The 17928-nt window shown below is 24.2% G+C and overlaps 1 protein-coding gene across 1 annotated transcript in view; it reads left to right on the forward strand.

Moving 5' to 3' along the window:
* The window catches only part of LOC127287996 (uncharacterized), a 53327-nt gene that overhangs the window by 15960 nt on the left and 19439 nt on the right, over positions 1-17928 (forward strand). The gene's annotated exons all lie outside the window — the stretch shown is intronic.

The following is a 17928-nucleotide window of genomic DNA, read 5'->3' on the forward strand; positions in this document are numbered from 1 at the left end:
GTCTCACAATGTGCACGCATCAAATTCCAAATGGCTGATTCGCACAAAAAAAATCAGGTTCAACAATTAATTGAGCGCTCCTTGCCAATGCCGCGACTGCGACAATATTATTATTGTAGTGAGATAAATAAATGGCTCACGCATTTCTTTTATACATAGGAATTTCGAATGATATTCGTTATCCTAAAACGCGTTTCATCACTTTATATATTTTTTTTTTTTGTATTTTTTTTATATTTAATAAATTTTAAGTGAACGCATTTACGAATTATTGATATTCGAAAAGCCATTTGTCTAGTCTGTAAACCAAACTTTTTTTTTTAGCTTGATCAAATGGATAATGCAACACCAATATGTGATGAATAATCGAACTTTAAATAAAATAAGAACTTGAAAAAAAGCCAATAGATTGCAACATAATTCAATTCTGATAATTTTTTTTTTATTTTATTTTCAAGCCAATAGAGCGAATCAACTATTTAAAATATAAAAAGAAAAATGACACATTTGTTATGTTGACTAAATAAATATCTTATTTAATTTGCTTCGATCATTATCTTTTTTTTTCCTGAAAAATTGCTTTTAGGGCATTTAAATAATTTAAATTTTTGGCTTACATTTTTCAGTTTTAGTCATGCTAAACAAGAAAAAAGTTCAAAATTTCTTTACCTTTAAATAAAGTAAAATTGTTAGCATTTTAAACTAAAATAAAAATTCTTTTTTTTTACAAAAGGTAATTTTCTTTTTATCCAATTTTTCTAATTTACCTGTTCCTTTTTTTTTCTTGCAAATTAAAAAAAAATCAAGCTCAAATTTTTCTTCAAGGTGATAAAAAATAATTTACAAAAAATTAATTCCTGATCTCGAATCATTCTTCCTTTATGTGCATTTCTATAAACGAAGACGTAAGCTCAAAACTTCTTTGATACGCAATTTTTCTACTGAATCGTGCGAATAATTTATACTATACATGTCGATTTTACAACTTAAATGAAAAAATAAAAATAAAAAAAAAATAGGCGCTGGCAAGGAACGCAAAAAACAAAGGAATTAAATAATAATAAAAAAAGAAGGGACTGAGAGTGAGCGCACAAGTGAAAACGCGGAGTACGAAATATTCGTAACTTCAAGAAGCTTTTTCTCAAGAGCTCGCCTAATTTTCATTCAGTCATAAAAGACTATGTTTCTAATAATTGTCCCAAATGTGTTCAAAAGAAAAAAAAAACAAAAAAAAAAAAAGAAAACCGAACTATACAATCAAAGTGAAATGAGTCCTGTTAGCTTTTTATTCGTCAAGGATATTTGTTGGAAAGAAAAACAGAAAATAGTCATTTTTTCTTTTTTTCCTCAAATAGAAAGAATTTTTTGTCCCATTTTTTTATGTAAAAGAATTTACAGAAATCCCTTTCTTTCTATTTCTGAAAAAATTTTAACATTTCCACATGAAGGGGATAAAAATTTGTATTTTACAAATAAAAAAATGGCTATTCTCAAATTTCCATAATTCGATTTTATTGAACACCAATCCATGACGTAATTATTTAAATTAGATTTTTGTAATTGTAAATTATTTCTGTGAGATTGTTTAAAACACACAGTTCTCATTCACATTTGTTTATGGTTCGGTTTATTATTAAAAAAGAAAAAAAAAAAAAACTTTGTCGATCGTCGTCACTGTGTGATTGTCCGCAAAATATAAATATTTGATTCAAATAAGCGCATTTCTTATTTCGATTAGAAAAAAAAATCGATTTTCTCTTTTTTATTATTATTATATATCTAATACCGACCAAAAAAACAAAATGGTAAATATGATCGATTTCACAACGCTAAAGACTAATCTTCTGCACGTTGTGATTTTAGTACTAGATAGAAAAAAAAATCCTGTCATTTCTCGAAGGAAAAGAGAATCATTCAATTTCAAAAGAATCACACAAAAAAAAGTATCTTTCAAAATTACGATTCTTTTGAAATTGATATTTTAGGCCGAGAGTTCAAAAAGTTTTTTTTTCCACTCTTTTTGAACTTTTTTTGCCGCCAGGAATTGAATTCATTTAATGTATGACTTGAAAACAAACTAATTTTACAATTTTTCTTTTCCTTCGCTAAGAAATGAATACTAAGAGAGAAAAAAAACTATATGTAAGCTATATAAAAAAAAAAAATTTGTTTTAGTCGTGAGTCTGTATGAAATTTATGTTCAAAATATTAAAGCTAGAAAAAATGTTCGCTGAATGCTGAAGAATTATATGGAAAGATGGATAAGATTTAAGGCTGTTGAATTGTTAAGACATCAAGATTTTTTTTTGGAACGATTAGTTAAAAAAAAAAAAAAAAAAAAAAAAATGAGGCTGTTTCCAAGTAAAGTTGAGATTCGAGCGTTCAACAATATTCCAGATTAAATAGAATTCCACTTTGATAGAATGATTTTATTGCGAATGTGAGAGCAAGATCTTTGAATTTATATTATATATAATATCTTCATAACACAATTATATGAAAATTAGTAAACCGTGCATTTGTTCAATTCAAATGAAATTCGTCTCTACAAGAGTGAATTCGACTCGAAGAAAAGGATTTTCTTTCAAATCTAAATTTTTCTTCAATTCGACTATTGCACATTTCTAATGAAATTATTTCAATATTAAAATATAAAAATATAAAAATATTGAAATATCAAAATATTAAAATGTGAAAAGAAAAATATTGAAAAATGAAGATATTAAAATATTATTAAGATCTTCAAAAAAAAAAAAAAAATTAATAAATAAATAGAACATAAATGTTTGCGCAAGTGAATGTGAAAAAAAATTCGAATGAGTGGAATGCGCCTTTTTGCGAAAAGACATGAAACACAAGCATCTTCTTCGTGTACCTAACGTTAAACTCTGCAATGATTAACGATCCTCATTATATTTTTGTACATATAACAATTGGGGAGAATAATGAAATATAAAATCGATAAGAGTCCTATCTCTACGTTGTTTATTACCAAGAACCTTAGACGTTCTTTTAGAACACAGTAAATGTAAAAATTATTTATAAATTTTAGAATTTGTAGAAGAAAAAAATTGAAAAACATCAACAAAAAATAATGGAAACATTCGAGTTTGTAAGCCTGACAATTTTGCTCTTTATTTTTTCAAAAAAAAAACTGAGCTTCTTTGTAATTTATTTTTACAAACTGCTGATTAATAAATAAAATCACTTTTTAAAAAGTACTAAAAAAAAAAAAAAAATGAAAAACAAAAAGTTTTAGTACAAAAAAAAAGAAAAGGAAATATGTAGCTTTAGCGGAAAATTGCTCATTTTTACCATTACTTATATACTATTTCCGCTTTAAATTATGTATCTTTGAGATATATTTTTCGATTTATAATCATGTTATAAACAATTTTTGTAATTTATTGACTCCTTCGTGTAATTATACGTCGCTTTTTATAAGTGTCAAATAAGCAGAATGTACATCAATTAATTTTTTTTTTTTTTAGTTATAATGTTAAAATTACAATGAGATACTTTGAATTATTTCCGTAATTTATTTTTTTCACCTTTACCATTTTTTTTTTCAATCGGTTTAGATTTTTTTAAATCATTAAATCATATGAAATGAAATATTTTTAAAAATTGTCTGTCTCAGAAAACATGTCGTAAATGCAAATGAAACATTATTTTAACGTCAGGTTAGAAACAAAATTGATTTCAAATTATTAAAAAAATTTTCTGTTTAGAAATGAAACAAAAAAAAAAATTTGTTTCGCAAAATAATGAAAAATTTGAAATTCTTGAAAAAGAGAAAATATTTTTAATTTTTCCTTTATATTTGAAACACTAGAAATTCAAAATTTAAAGATGTGAGAAAATTAGATAATGACTCAGGTGATTTTACTTGTATACATATAGACATCTATGTATATGTATAAACACTTAAACTTGTATCACCAAAAGTACAGATTACACGTCACTGAACCAACTGATTCAGTGTCGTTATCACTGTCGAGACAAACGTCTTGCCTTTTTTTTTTTTTTGAAAAAAAAAAACTTGTGATTTATCTCGAGACAGGAACTAGTTCACCTGTCGACACGTGTGATTCTTTTCTTAATTTTTTTAAAAATAAAAATCCAATAGAAAATTAAAATAAACATGAATGAAATTAAAATTAATCAACGAATTTCAAAAATGTTTGATAAGAAATAAAAGTATCATACAAAACTTTTGGAAAATTTTTAATATGATACTAATTTGAATTATTAAAAATTTTATTTTAACTGATTTTAACAGTGAATTTTTAAAAATTTTTTATGTGAAAGTCGAAAATTCGTTTGTGTTTTTATAAAAATGATTATTTGAATTATGATTAATACCATAAATTTTGTGTAATTGTAAAATTTAGTGTCAAATAGATAATAAAATCGGAAAACATCATCTTTGCAAGAAAATTCCATTACGATTTAAAAGGTAAGGTTTCTTTCTATTTATAGGGTTCATTTAAAATTCATTCGTTACGAGAATTTTCATTATAGGTAAAATGTAAATATATATAAAATTAATCAAAATAGAATTTAAATATATTTTATTGCAGTACTCACCGATTTAAGTTGAGAGTAAATTGTAGTCAACGTCCATCCCCTTGTAAATTATTAACAAGAACCTGAAAAAATAAAAATATACATTTTTTTTTTATAAAAATTACAATATTTAACATATTTTAACATTTTATTTGCATAATTAGAGAAAAAATTTTTGACATTAAAAATTATAATAATTTTATATATATAATATAATAATAATAATAATAATAATAATAATAATAATAATAATAATATAATATAATATAATTTTATATATATAATTTTTTATATATAATTTTATATCAAAATTTTTGTAAAATATAATTTGTCTCAGAGGAAAATAAAATAGCATATAATTTATTTAAATAATATTTAATTCAAATGAATAATTTCTGGGTATTATTTTTTAAGTTTACTATCATTTTGTTTAATTGCTAATTTAATATAAATAAAATATTATACTCAGTTTTTAGTAAAAATTTTATAGAACTATTAAATTTTTTTAAAAACAAAATGAAAAACTTTTGTACGAAAATTTTACATTTTCATATAAAATTTAGGTCTAGAAAATTTTTTACAGTTTTGCATATAAGGAGTAAAATGTTTATATAAAAATATTACGCACGACTTAAATTTAATTGTATTTTCTTTTAATTACTTTTTTTTGCTTTTAAAAATTACAAAATTTTTTAAAAAGCTCAAAAGATATCTTTATTTATAGAAAATTAAAAAATGGAATTTGCCGGAAATGATATAACCTGTCTTGTATACTAATGTTTGTCTTATTGTTGATTTATAACGGATTGCATAACTTTTGGTCTCACTACCGGAAATCCTTGCAAAAAAAAAAAAAAAAATCAAAAAGAAATTGTAGCCGAATATTTTTCATTTATTAAAAATTAAATTTTCTACCAGCTTTTCATTTATTAAAATTTTGTCTCAATTTTTTTTTAAAGGATAAAATTTCTAATTAACATGTTTTTTTATCGGTCTTTTTGTTTTTTTATTTATATGTAAAAAAAATTCAAAAATCTACACAAATTTTCTTCAACAGAGTACGGTCTACTCTATTAAATAAAAAATGGTTTAAACAAGTATTCTGCCAAAATTAGAAATTTGCGAAAAAAATTCTGCTGAAATTGTGCTAAATGAAAATTTTACAAAATAAAAATTAGTTGGAGTAAAATAATTCTTAAAAATTATGTTAAAAAAAAATTTAGTTAAAATAATTGAATTTTGGTTAAATTTTGCAATTAGATTTCTATTATGCAAAAATTTGTATTTTCAAAAAAAAAAAAAAAAAATTTTCGGGTATCTATTAAAAATTTTAAAAAAAATTTGGGTATAAGATTCTATTAGGGATTTCGTTGAAAAAGGGTTCAGTTGTAAATAAATCGTATGAGCACTCTGCCCGTTATATTTTTAACCGAAAATCCGGAAAGCGCATATCTAACGATGGGAAAAGTAACTATATAGAGTAACAACTACTATGATACACCCGAAAGTTTAGCGCGAGCATCACTACATCGGGCTACTGTGTACAGCGGTGGTGCCCTCTTTACCCAGTAGGAGGTGTCGTCTGTACATCGCGTGGTCATAGATTATTTAAATTAAAAATCAAAGAAATTGAGAATACAGCAAGAAAATATATTGTGCATTAAGGCAACAGGTGAGTGATTTTCTAACTTTTTACCGGCCTCTGATAATGTTGTTAAATTCAAGAATTGCTATAATACAAATCACATTGACCTGAAGAGCGCGGTTTAGCCTCGTGCTTTCATCATGTGTTAGTAAATACGTGTGAATTAAACTTTATGAGTGATTGTGTGTGGATCGTCTGTGTCATTAGGCGTGAATAGTCGATTCGGATATTTAAAAGTGTGTGTAAATTTCACACGCATGCGCACTTTAAAATTTAACAGTGGACCACGTGCAACACAAGAGTGAGACGGGTTGCCTGTTTCGAGGGAAAAATAAAAAAATTTTTTTTTTTAAACAAATAAATAAAATGTTATTTTTATCCATCGATAAATTATCATACACATTTTTTTTCCATTTCAAAAATTCTTTTTATGTGACGGTAAATTTAATTTCTAATTATCATTTGCAATTATTTATTAGTGCAATTAATTACATGTTGCTATTAATGTTCGTTTATTTTAGTTTTATTAAATCATTTTGTAATTTAAATAGTTCAAAATCAATAAATAAGTTATACGATCAATTAATTTTTTTTTTAAACAAAGTTCATGACTCTTGAAATATCTAGTTTATCTTTATTTTTTCGTCTAATAAATAATAAAAATAAATGATTTTCAGTGTAACAATAAATTTGTCAATGTTGAATAATTTTCAAATAATTCTGGAAAATTGTTGGCAATAATAAATAATTTTTTTTTCTCGATAAAATGCTAATGAAGGAAAATTTTAAGAAAATAAAATTATTTAACCCTAATGGGATTCGAAGCAACGCGAAATACATATTTCTAAACGCCTTAACGACTGCGACCAAATGTGAATTAAATTTAAAAAATTTAATAAAACGTATTCGATAAAATTTTCTTACCGAAAATTTCGAAGCCATTTTTATTTTTGCTATTTCTTCAGAAATTTTATTTTTTTTACTAATTACTTTTTTTTTACTATTATGTAATTTTAAAAAAATGAAACTAATTTTAATAGTCACTTTTCTTTGAAATATTTTTCTTTTTTAAATTTCGGAACAAAGTTTGACTACTGTCCTCCAATGACTGATGGTACATCATCCCGGATTCTAAAATGCGACTCACGTAAATACCAACGCGTTTGGACTTTGCTCAGCGTACTTTATATATACATATATACAGTCAGTTTATACAGTCAAAGCAAAAAATATTTTGTATTTTATAATTTACGATTTATCATTAGCTTAATTGGGGAAATAATTGAAATAATAAAATATATGTCACACATTTAAAATCTCCAATAAATATATTTTCTTATTAATATTAAAAAATTGAAAAAGTAAAATATCTTTTAAGCTCATTGTAAATTGAAATTTTATTTAAAAAAAAAATCAAAACAAGGGACCCATATATTATTTTATATAGTTTAAAATTTTTATTAAAAGAAATGTAAACTTATTTAAATTTTAAAATGACAAATTATTTTCTCAAAAATGCGAATTATTTTTTTCTTATAAAATAAAGTGTGTTATAAGGCAATATTTAAATAAACCAAAAGTCAGTCTTTCTTAGTCAGCACCCACCTGTTCTTATGATTATTAATATGCCACTCATTATAAATTTCGTAACCATTGTATTCAGTTTGTTTGTATATTTTCGTTTTCCAACATTTCGTTTTCTTTTTAATTAATTAATATATTGTGCAATGAAAATTATTTTTATTTCATTGTATTTCATTTGATGTATTTTATGGAAAAATTAAATTATTTTTTTATATCAATTTCAAATTTTCATTTTTTATTTATTTAGTTTTTAAATGACAAAATTTTTTATTTATTATTATTCTGGTGCACCAGAATAATTGAAAATTTAGTTAAATGAAAATTCAGTTTTATAAAAATTATGTTGAATAAAAATTTATTTAATTAAAACTTAAATTATAATTCTTTTTATCGATTTGAATTTCGCGCGCACAATTATCTGCTTTACCGACAGTACATAGACGGGAAACACACAACTAAAAATTGAAATTTTCATAGTTAAGCCAAGTAAAAGGTCTAATAAAAGTTCCAATAAATGGAAATTTTGCGAAAGAAAAATTCTACTAAATAAAAATTCTGTATAAGAAATATTCGATTGAAGGAAAATTATGGAAAAAATTAAAATTTGATTAGTAACAAATGATTTTTAGAGTTTATTCACATCAGTTGCAATTAGAGCAATATTGTTTCTATTTTTACTATTTAGAGGAACTAGTAATATTTTTAAAAACTATTTTCTTTTTCCTAATTAAAAGATTTTTTTTAAAGAGAACATAATAATATATAACAAATTTTTATCGTATCTATATAATATAGTTATATAGAAAATAAAAAGAGATGTTAACGAATAAGAAAATGATTATAGGCCAAGGCCAACTTTACAGTGATATAATCATTATACTGAGAAAGTATTTCATTTTCTTTTATACACACCATTACTTTTAGACTATTAATTAAACTTATGCGTTCTATTATAAATATCATCATTATAGACGGTTATTTATAGTGTTATTAATTATTTAACTTGTATATAAATATGAAAATATTATAAAAATATAATGAAAATATTATGAAAATAATTTCTAAAATACTCTAAAGAAAGTATATTATATTAAAAGTTGTGTTATGGAATGCACGAATTTGCAATTAGGTGTATATAAGAGAATATTTAAATTCAATATTTTAATCCTTGATTCAAATATAAAGTTTCCTTGAAAACGAACCAAGGATATAGAAACATCTATAAAAATGGACTATCAAACCACATTTTTAAATATATTATTATAACCTTTAAAGCACTCAATTTTAAGCATCCTTTTTAATTAATGTATCATTTTAAAAAATTAAAATCCTTCGTTTTGCGAAGAAACAAACTCCTTAAATATTTTTAATGATAAAAAGGAAAACTATATACTATTTAACCCCGAGAAATGATATATTTGTCTCAGAGCCAAATAAATTTTATTTGATTAAAATAAAAGAGTTATTAGGTTCTGAGACAAATATACATTTTTGAGTAAATTAAATAAATTTAAAACAGAAATTATGGTTTTCTTGTGTATAAATAGATTTTCAAAAAAAAAAAACAATTATTCATTTTATGTAATTGAAACAACAAATAATTTTTTCTGATCTTATGTAACATGTACATTTGAAGTTGAACTTTTTTTTTATACAAAAAAATGAATTAATTTATTGATTTTGCAATAAATAATTAATTAAAACAAAAAATTTTTTATGAATATTTTAATTTTTTTTACAAATGACTGATATTAATGTTTAAAATGTGTACATTTAAAAATTAATAAAGTAAATTTCATTTTTTTCATGTAACATTTAAAAACTGATTTTCTGAAAAATGATATTTTAAAATCCATATAACTATTTTCAATTTATTTAAAATAATATATTATGATAAATAGTTTATATAGTGATAATAGAGGGGGAAAAAAATTAATGAAATTCTCAAAATAATGTGATCAATTAAAATACACAAATAAGTTATTTTTAAATTATATAAAAAAATTTTTTTGTGATAATATATCGTAGAATCTAGTTAACCTTTTCCGTTTTATGCAGATCAAATTAAATAAGGAAAGAATATGAAAGTGAATAAAAAAAACTGCTCAGATGCAAAAAATTGGTAATTAAGGAGCCTATTTTTTGCATTAATTCCGTATTTTAGGGTTATTTTAAGAATCTTAGGAAATGTTTTTTTAATCATGATGATCAATATTATTTTTTTTAAAAAATAATTTCCTATATTAAATTAAAAAAAACAGGAAATAAAGTGTTTTATCTCCATTTGGAAACATTCATCTATATTATTCTTAACACATATAGCTATTAAAAAAATCTTCAGGAATTCGAATAGTGCAATAAACATTAAAAGAAAAAAATTTTTACACCTAAACATTGTTTTTGTAAATATATAGTTTTTTTTTAATTAAAAAAAAAATGATTAATATCTATTTGACAAAAATTCTTTGTTATATTTGTCATATATAAAATTAAAATCTGTTATAGAAAAAAAAATAATATAATTTTCTTATTTTACTCCTATTATTCTGTATACATCTCGAGAGTGGGTGATTTCAATGCCAGTCTCGAAGATCAAATTCACATATTATATTTGATTCAAAGTTTTTCAAAAAACTGTTTTTCTTTTTATTAAAAATAAAATAAATATTACTTTTGAAAATCATTAAAAAATATGATACGTGCAATTTTTTTTTTAATATTTAATTTTTTCACACGTGCTACTTAAACTATCGTCTATTTATATAAATAAATTTTATGAAGACAAAGTATATTTTCTATTTATTATAATTATGCATCTTTTTATGCGTCGTAGTAGATAAAATTAATTTTTTAGTTAAAATATAAGTTAATTTTTATTTAAAAGTTTTTACAAGTATAATTTCTTCTACACCTAAAAAAACCATTTTTCCTTATAAATTTGACTCCGATATGTAAAGTGTCATATAATTTTAAAATTCAACTAAGAGATATAACAAGTCAGTACAGTTATTTTCCGAATAGGAAATTTTTCACCTAACAAAATTTTCATTTAATCACATTTTTATTTAGCAGAATTTTCCAATTAAATTGAATTATTTAATTCCAGAAAATTATTTTTTTGAAACAAAAATTGATTGATTCAACATTATTTTAAAAAAATGCAAAATATATTTTGCAAAAGTTTAAGTTAATAAAATTTTGATTCAGTCAAAAATATTTCTGTTAATCTTATAAGAAAAAAAAAGCTTCAGAAGTTAAAGAGTCAAAAGTTCGATTAAAACAAATTGGCATATATTATTGATAAAAAAAAAAAAAGAAACGAGGAGAAAGACTAGAGAAGAATCAGCATCATCGAGGACAATGATAATGATGATCAAGGAATAAGGTGGGATTCAGTAGCAGCTTTAAAAGCGGGAGGGGTGACGATACCAACATGGCGAATTGCTTAAAAGCAATGCACCGACCTACCGGGCACCAGTCGGTAGTCACGAAGTAGACAATAAAGGCACGACGGTGGCCTAATCAATAAATAATTATTATTATTTTTTACTTATAATAGTTTTTTAAAATTTTTTTTCTCGCATTCCTATTTTTTTAAAAAAAATTTAACAAAAAAAAAAAATTGCAGACCGTCGTTATTTGTGCGCGTGCCTCTCACTCTCTGTGCCTTTATTTTCCTTCCCTATTAACACCTCGTGATTCTAGCCATTCACTCTCACTGTTCTCCAGCTCTTCCTCAATTGGTGACACTTTGGACGGTATCTTTCAAGCACATCTTTTCAAGTGCTAAAAATAGTTCCGCTTTTTTTTTTTTTTTCTTTTTTTAAATACAACAACAAAAAAGATTCATGTGATTAAAAGAAGATTTTAAGAGGGAGGAACAGATGAAAGCGATTGAGGTGTAAAAAAAAATAAAAGAAGAAGAAAAAAGACGAAAGGATACATTCTACAAGTGTTGTGTTGTGGATTTAGTGCTTTTTGCCGGTGGTAAGTGAAAATAAGGAAAAAGAAAAATTGTTTCGTGATTTGATTACAGTGCCATTGAAGAAGGTTCTCTATTATTTAACAACCCCCATCGACTGATAAAATTGCATGTTCTGTACAATAGTAGGACAATATTATCGATGTTATCGGCTTTTAAATTACTGGTCATTGTCCTCTTCTATAACCATTTGGAAATACTTTTTTTTTTATTTAAGAAAGAAGAAAATTATACCAACAAACCATATTGTATGGGTTCACAATAACCAAACTAAAAATTATCCAATTAATTCATTTTTGACACTATAAATTTTTCAGAATTTCTCTTTCATATGAAAATAATTTCTTTCGAAACAGTTCCAATTTCAAAATGTTATCTATATAGTCCATTTGAAAATGGACATATTCGCATTAACTAAAGTAATTAGTGGTGAGCAATGCATCGAAAGTAATTTAAAATATAATTCCCATCAAGTTAAATGATAAATAGCAATAGATAAGTGGGGTGTATTTTTCTTTTTTTCTATTTCTTTTTTTTTATATATATAAATTTTTATGGATCTGAACCATTTACTGCATTCGTTGTAAGATTAATTGGCCAAGTGACTCGTGAGGCGAGAATGCGGGAGAATGGTGAGGTAACCATTCAATCTATAGTAAAAGAGTTCTGCAACTTTACGCAAACTCTAAGTCAACTCGTTGTTGACAGTGTTGTCTTATTAGGCGTGTATTTTTAACTTTTTTTTTAAAAAAAAAGAATCGCGAACCGCAATACAACATAATATAAGAATTCCGCTAAGCAATTTCCTTCAATTACAAACCCTTTTTTGAAAATTGATAACCGAATTAAATGCACGTGGTTAGATTTAATGATATTATTTCACAAGCAATTGGAAGAATATTAAATATAATAAGTTTATTTAATGTTTAATCGTACATTTTTACTCCCGCGTTTTTACTCCCAATCAATAATAATTAGTAAGAAATTTATTTAACTTATTGCAACATAACGTAATCTGATCAACATATTACTTTATATATGCATTTATTATTGCAATATGTTTGCATTTTAAATGGGCTCTTAATTTTAATTAACAGATGTATACATTGAAAATTAAAAATCATAATTATTGTATATTTACTAAAAAAAAAATGTTTTAGTTTCTTATTGAAATTTCAGTATTGTAAATATATTTTTTTAAAATTAAATAATTGTTAACAGGATATATTATAATAAAAAAAATTTAATTTAATTTAATTTAATTTTTTAATTCAAAAATATTTATATTAATATTTAATATTTTCTAAATGACTGTAATAAACAGTTTTTTTTTTTTTTTATAAACTTCTCTATCTGTAGCTATACAAAAAGTAGTGGAAAAATTTAACTAATTTTCTAATAAAATTTAGAAATATTTCAACCTTGCTTTTCGTTTTATCACCTAAATATACAATTCAATATTCAAGTTGACTGCACTTCCGCTAACAATAAAGAAAGATCATTAAAATGACCCAATACCAAACTAAACGTCAAGAGAGGTACTTGTACCTTGGTCACTCTAATGTATACACAACTTCTCTTCAGAAAAAACACATACAATCTCACACGTGACTAAATTTGTTTAAAGACATATGTACCTTTAAGCACGTTTTCTTAAAGGTATATATAAATATTTTCCAAAGAAAGAATGAAAAGAAAATTAATTTTCAAAAGAATGTAGAAATTCATATGATTTTAAAATTGATATTTTTTTCTTTTGTCTAAATCATAAATTCAAATAAAAGTTATTATTTATTATTAGATAAAATAATCTGATAATAAAAAAAACTGATTGATTTTTTTTTGCATCAAACGTTTTTTATATTTTGTAAATATTTTTTTTTTTTTTTGTAAAAATTAGCATTTTTTATTTTCAATTTATAAATTCAAAATAAAATGTTCTGCTTACAGACAAACCAACAATATACTTCTGAAGCAATGTACATTTTATTTCTCGAACATTTTTATTTATTCTTAACCACATGATTACGGAAATTCTAATTTTACTTGTGGTTTCTGAAAAAAATGACAATTGAAATATAGACTTCAAAATTACTTTTACGTGATCGTGTTTATGAAAGAGACAAAAGAATTTTTGTTCCCCAACTATATAAAAGAACACATAATATATTACCACATCAAATAATGTAACATAACTGCGTGTAGATTTTTATTTGAAAATTGGCAAAATTTTTTTATTTTCATTCTTAATTTGAAATAATTCAAAAAAAAATTTTTCATTCATCGAATTTTTTATTTAACCGAATTTTTATTTGACCGAATTCTCAAGTGATCAATTTTTTATTTTATTTAATTTTCATTTGACCCAATTTTCAATTGGTCTAATTTTTAATTGCACAAATTTTTATTTGACCTCAATCACCTATCATAAGTACAAAGTTAGTGAGAATTTTGTTAGATCAAATTTTAAGTAAAAAAAAATAAGTTCAAATAAAAAAAATTCTTTTAATTGAAAATAAAAATTTAGTTAAATGGAAATTCGGTTAATTAAAAATTCAACTAAATGAAATCTTGACTAAATGAAAATTCAGTCAATTGTTAATTCGGTCAAATAAAAATTCATCAGTCAAATGCAAAATCGATCACATGGAAATTTAATGACATGAAATAGTTTCGCGATGTCTCAATTTTATTTTATGAAAATTTCATGAATGAAAGAAAAATAAAATAAAATAAAAATAATTAGCATCATTGAAGCTGTTCGCTGAGAGCAAACGTATAAAGTCGGTCGACACCCGAGGCACGCGCCTTCCGTCAACAAAACGACCTCCATTCCTCGTTAACACGCTTACTTTTCATTGTCATTTAAACGTCGTGCATACAAGATCAAGAACTACTGGTCATCATCATATGAACCTTCACGAAAAGTGATTTCATTTAATTGACGGAAATTGCTTTCTCGCGCGCGACTCGAGTGCATTTTTTACATATATAATTATAGATATATACATAGAATATAACCAATGATCATCATTTCGTTTTCCTTTTAACTTTTGTATATATGTGCACTATGAGAGAATAGGAATTTTGCTATATAGGAATCACCAACTAATTCAATATAGATGCAAATATTGGAGGCGTGATATGTTTACTTTTGTCGCGAATGAGAAGGTTGCGCCAGAAGAATTTTCAATCTACATTAAAAGGAAAAATAAATTTACAAATTCCACTCATTCTTTATAGAAAATATAATCCTCAATTTTTATCAAATAATTTTTTTTAAATATCAGTTTGATCATTTTATTTTCTTTAGAAATTATTTATTATTTTAATGATTTAAATAATTAAAGTTTGACCGATATTGAACCAAATTTGACCTATAATGAACCTATTTTGACCTACATTAGACCTCTATTCGACCTAATTTGAACCTAGATTGTATCCACTTCGACCTATATCTACTTTGTACCTGTTTTGACCTACATTAGATTTATATTCGACCTAATTTGAACCTAGATTCTACCTACTTTGACCTATACTGAACCTATTTTGACCTACATTGGACCTCTATTCGACCTAATTTGAACCTAGATTGTACCTACTTTGACCTATACCTACTTTGTACCTATTTTGACCTACATTAGATTTATATTCGACCTAATTTGAACCTAAATTCTACCTACTTTGACCTATACTGAACCTATTTTGACCAACATTGAATTCGACCTAATTTGAACCTAGGTACTACCTATTTTGACCTATACTGAACCTATTTTGACCTACATTGGACCTCTATTCGACCTAATTTGAACCTAGATTGTACCTACTTTGACCTATATCTACTTTGTACATGTTTTGACCTACATTAGATTTATATTCGACCTAATTTGAACCTAGATTCTACCTACTTTGACCTATACTGAACCTATTTTGACCTACATTGTATTCGACCTAATTTGAACCTAGATTCTACCTATTTTGACCTATACTGAACCTATTTTGACCTACATTGGATTCAACCTAATTTGAACCTAAATTGGATCTAACTTTAAACCGATTTTGCCCTACATTGAACCTACATTAAATCTACTTCGATCTAGAAAAGACCTATTCCAAAGATAATACGACTTCTTCATCCAGACAATTTGACTAAATTTCCTTGCCTGTTATGAAATAATTTAACATAGGAGATTACATAAGAGGATATTCTTTCTGACTCCCGTATTTTCACTGTTGCTAATGCGTTGCACAGTGGCTCGACAAGTTGCTATATACTAATGCAGGTATGCACTTTCGCTGCCGCGGCTAATAAAGTCTACAGGGCAAGCACAAAGTGCAACCTTAATCTATCTTATTACTTGTTTTTCGATTATTTAAAATTTTCGTTTGTAAATTCATATTTTAATTTTATTTTTCAATGAAAAGAAAATTCTTTCGAAAAAAATTTTTTTTTTCATTAATGTGATGAAAATAAATGCAAAATATTAAGCTAAATTATATAACTAATTTGAGACACAATTTTCAGTTTTTGGTAAAACTGAAAAAAAAGTAGAATGACTACTTTTGTCGAAGTGAACTTTACGAGGCTTGGAATACTTGATAAATAACTGCGTTAGGATAATGCATTAGTTGTCATGAACTGTATAGTTGTTATGCAATATCTAATCGTTGCACGTGACATTTTTGAAGTCACAAAAATACCTGCGTATATTTACTTAAACATGCTACTGAAATACATTTTTCTTTCTCTCTCTTTTTTCTTTGTTAAAATTATTAAACATTATTAATTTAATTTTAAATATTAATTTCATGTTAAATATTTATTTTTATGTTAAATATTAACTTCGTGTTGATAATGATATAAATATTAAATTTCAGATAATAAATATTAGTTTTCAAATATATGTGGAATATTAATAGTAGATTTACTTCAGAAAATATTTAACCTACTTTTTAATAATAATTACTAATGTCTTTTTCGAAAATCAATTTTAATTAGATTTTATTTAAGAAAAATGTATTAAATTTTTTTTTCTAAAAAAGTAATGTACTATTTGATTAAAATAAATTTTTGCCACATATGTATTGTTGAATATAGTGAACAACGTTATTTTTAAATGATTTGTTAATTTAATGTTAATGAATTCAGTTGAAACATTGAGACACGTATTCATCTATATCTTCAATTCTTAAAATTCTCATATTAAAAGAAACATTAAATATTTAGACAGTCATGTTAAATTGACTATACATTAATTCTAACGCTAATTCTTTATTCTGAGAATTCTCAAGATTTCGATTTTTCATAATTTATTATAAACTTTAAGATATATATATATTGTGCAAAAAATTAAATTTTTTAATTTACATCCTGGTTATTATGAGAAAGTATGTTGAACCTACATTGGACCGAATTTTGATCTATTTGAAGCTGCATTGAACCTATTTTTTTAAAATCATAATAAAAAAATTAAATTTAACAATATTTTGCAATCAAGTTTTTTTAAATCAATCATAATAGAATTTAAAGTCAGTTTATTTACTGTCAGTTATAATAACTGTCAGTATATAATAACTATGAAACTGACATAAAATGTAAGCGGAGATGAAGAAATCTGTTATTATAAGTAAAATTTATATATTCACTACTAGCATTTATGAACCTCGTATTTTTTTTCAAGTGTACTGACAATTCACTAGCGGAAATGCTGTTAAATGGTAACCGGAATCTTTGCATGTCAAGATTTTAGTTCAAGAATTCAACGTCCCACAAATCCCTAGAATTCTATTGCATAAATTGCATCACATTAACTTCTTAAAAAAAATTTTAATCTCAAAGCATTTCAAATGCAGTAATAATAATATTCGTTTAAAAAAAAAATGATAAAACTGAAGTATATAGAAATAAATATGCAAATAAATGACATAATTTATTATGCTACACCATAAAAAATTACTCATCAAAAAGAAAATGCTACAACTAAATTTTTTTGTAATAAAATTTTTCCAATATAAAAAAAAAAAATTTACCTTAATGACGAATTTTCAGCTTCAAGAAGATTCTTTCACACTAAATAGCCCTCGGAGATCCCTACTTTCAAGTTAAATTTCCATTCAGAAAATGTGAAAAATAACCGTCAAAATAGAC

The sequence above is a fragment of the Leptopilina boulardi genome, unplaced genomic scaffold (genome assembly GCF_019393585.1).
Source record: "Leptopilina boulardi isolate dan_hultmark-lab unplaced genomic scaffold, ZJU_Lbou_2.1 LbouV2_123, whole genome shotgun sequence".
Lineage (NCBI taxonomy): Eukaryota > Metazoa > Arthropoda > Insecta > Hymenoptera > Figitidae > Leptopilina > Leptopilina boulardi.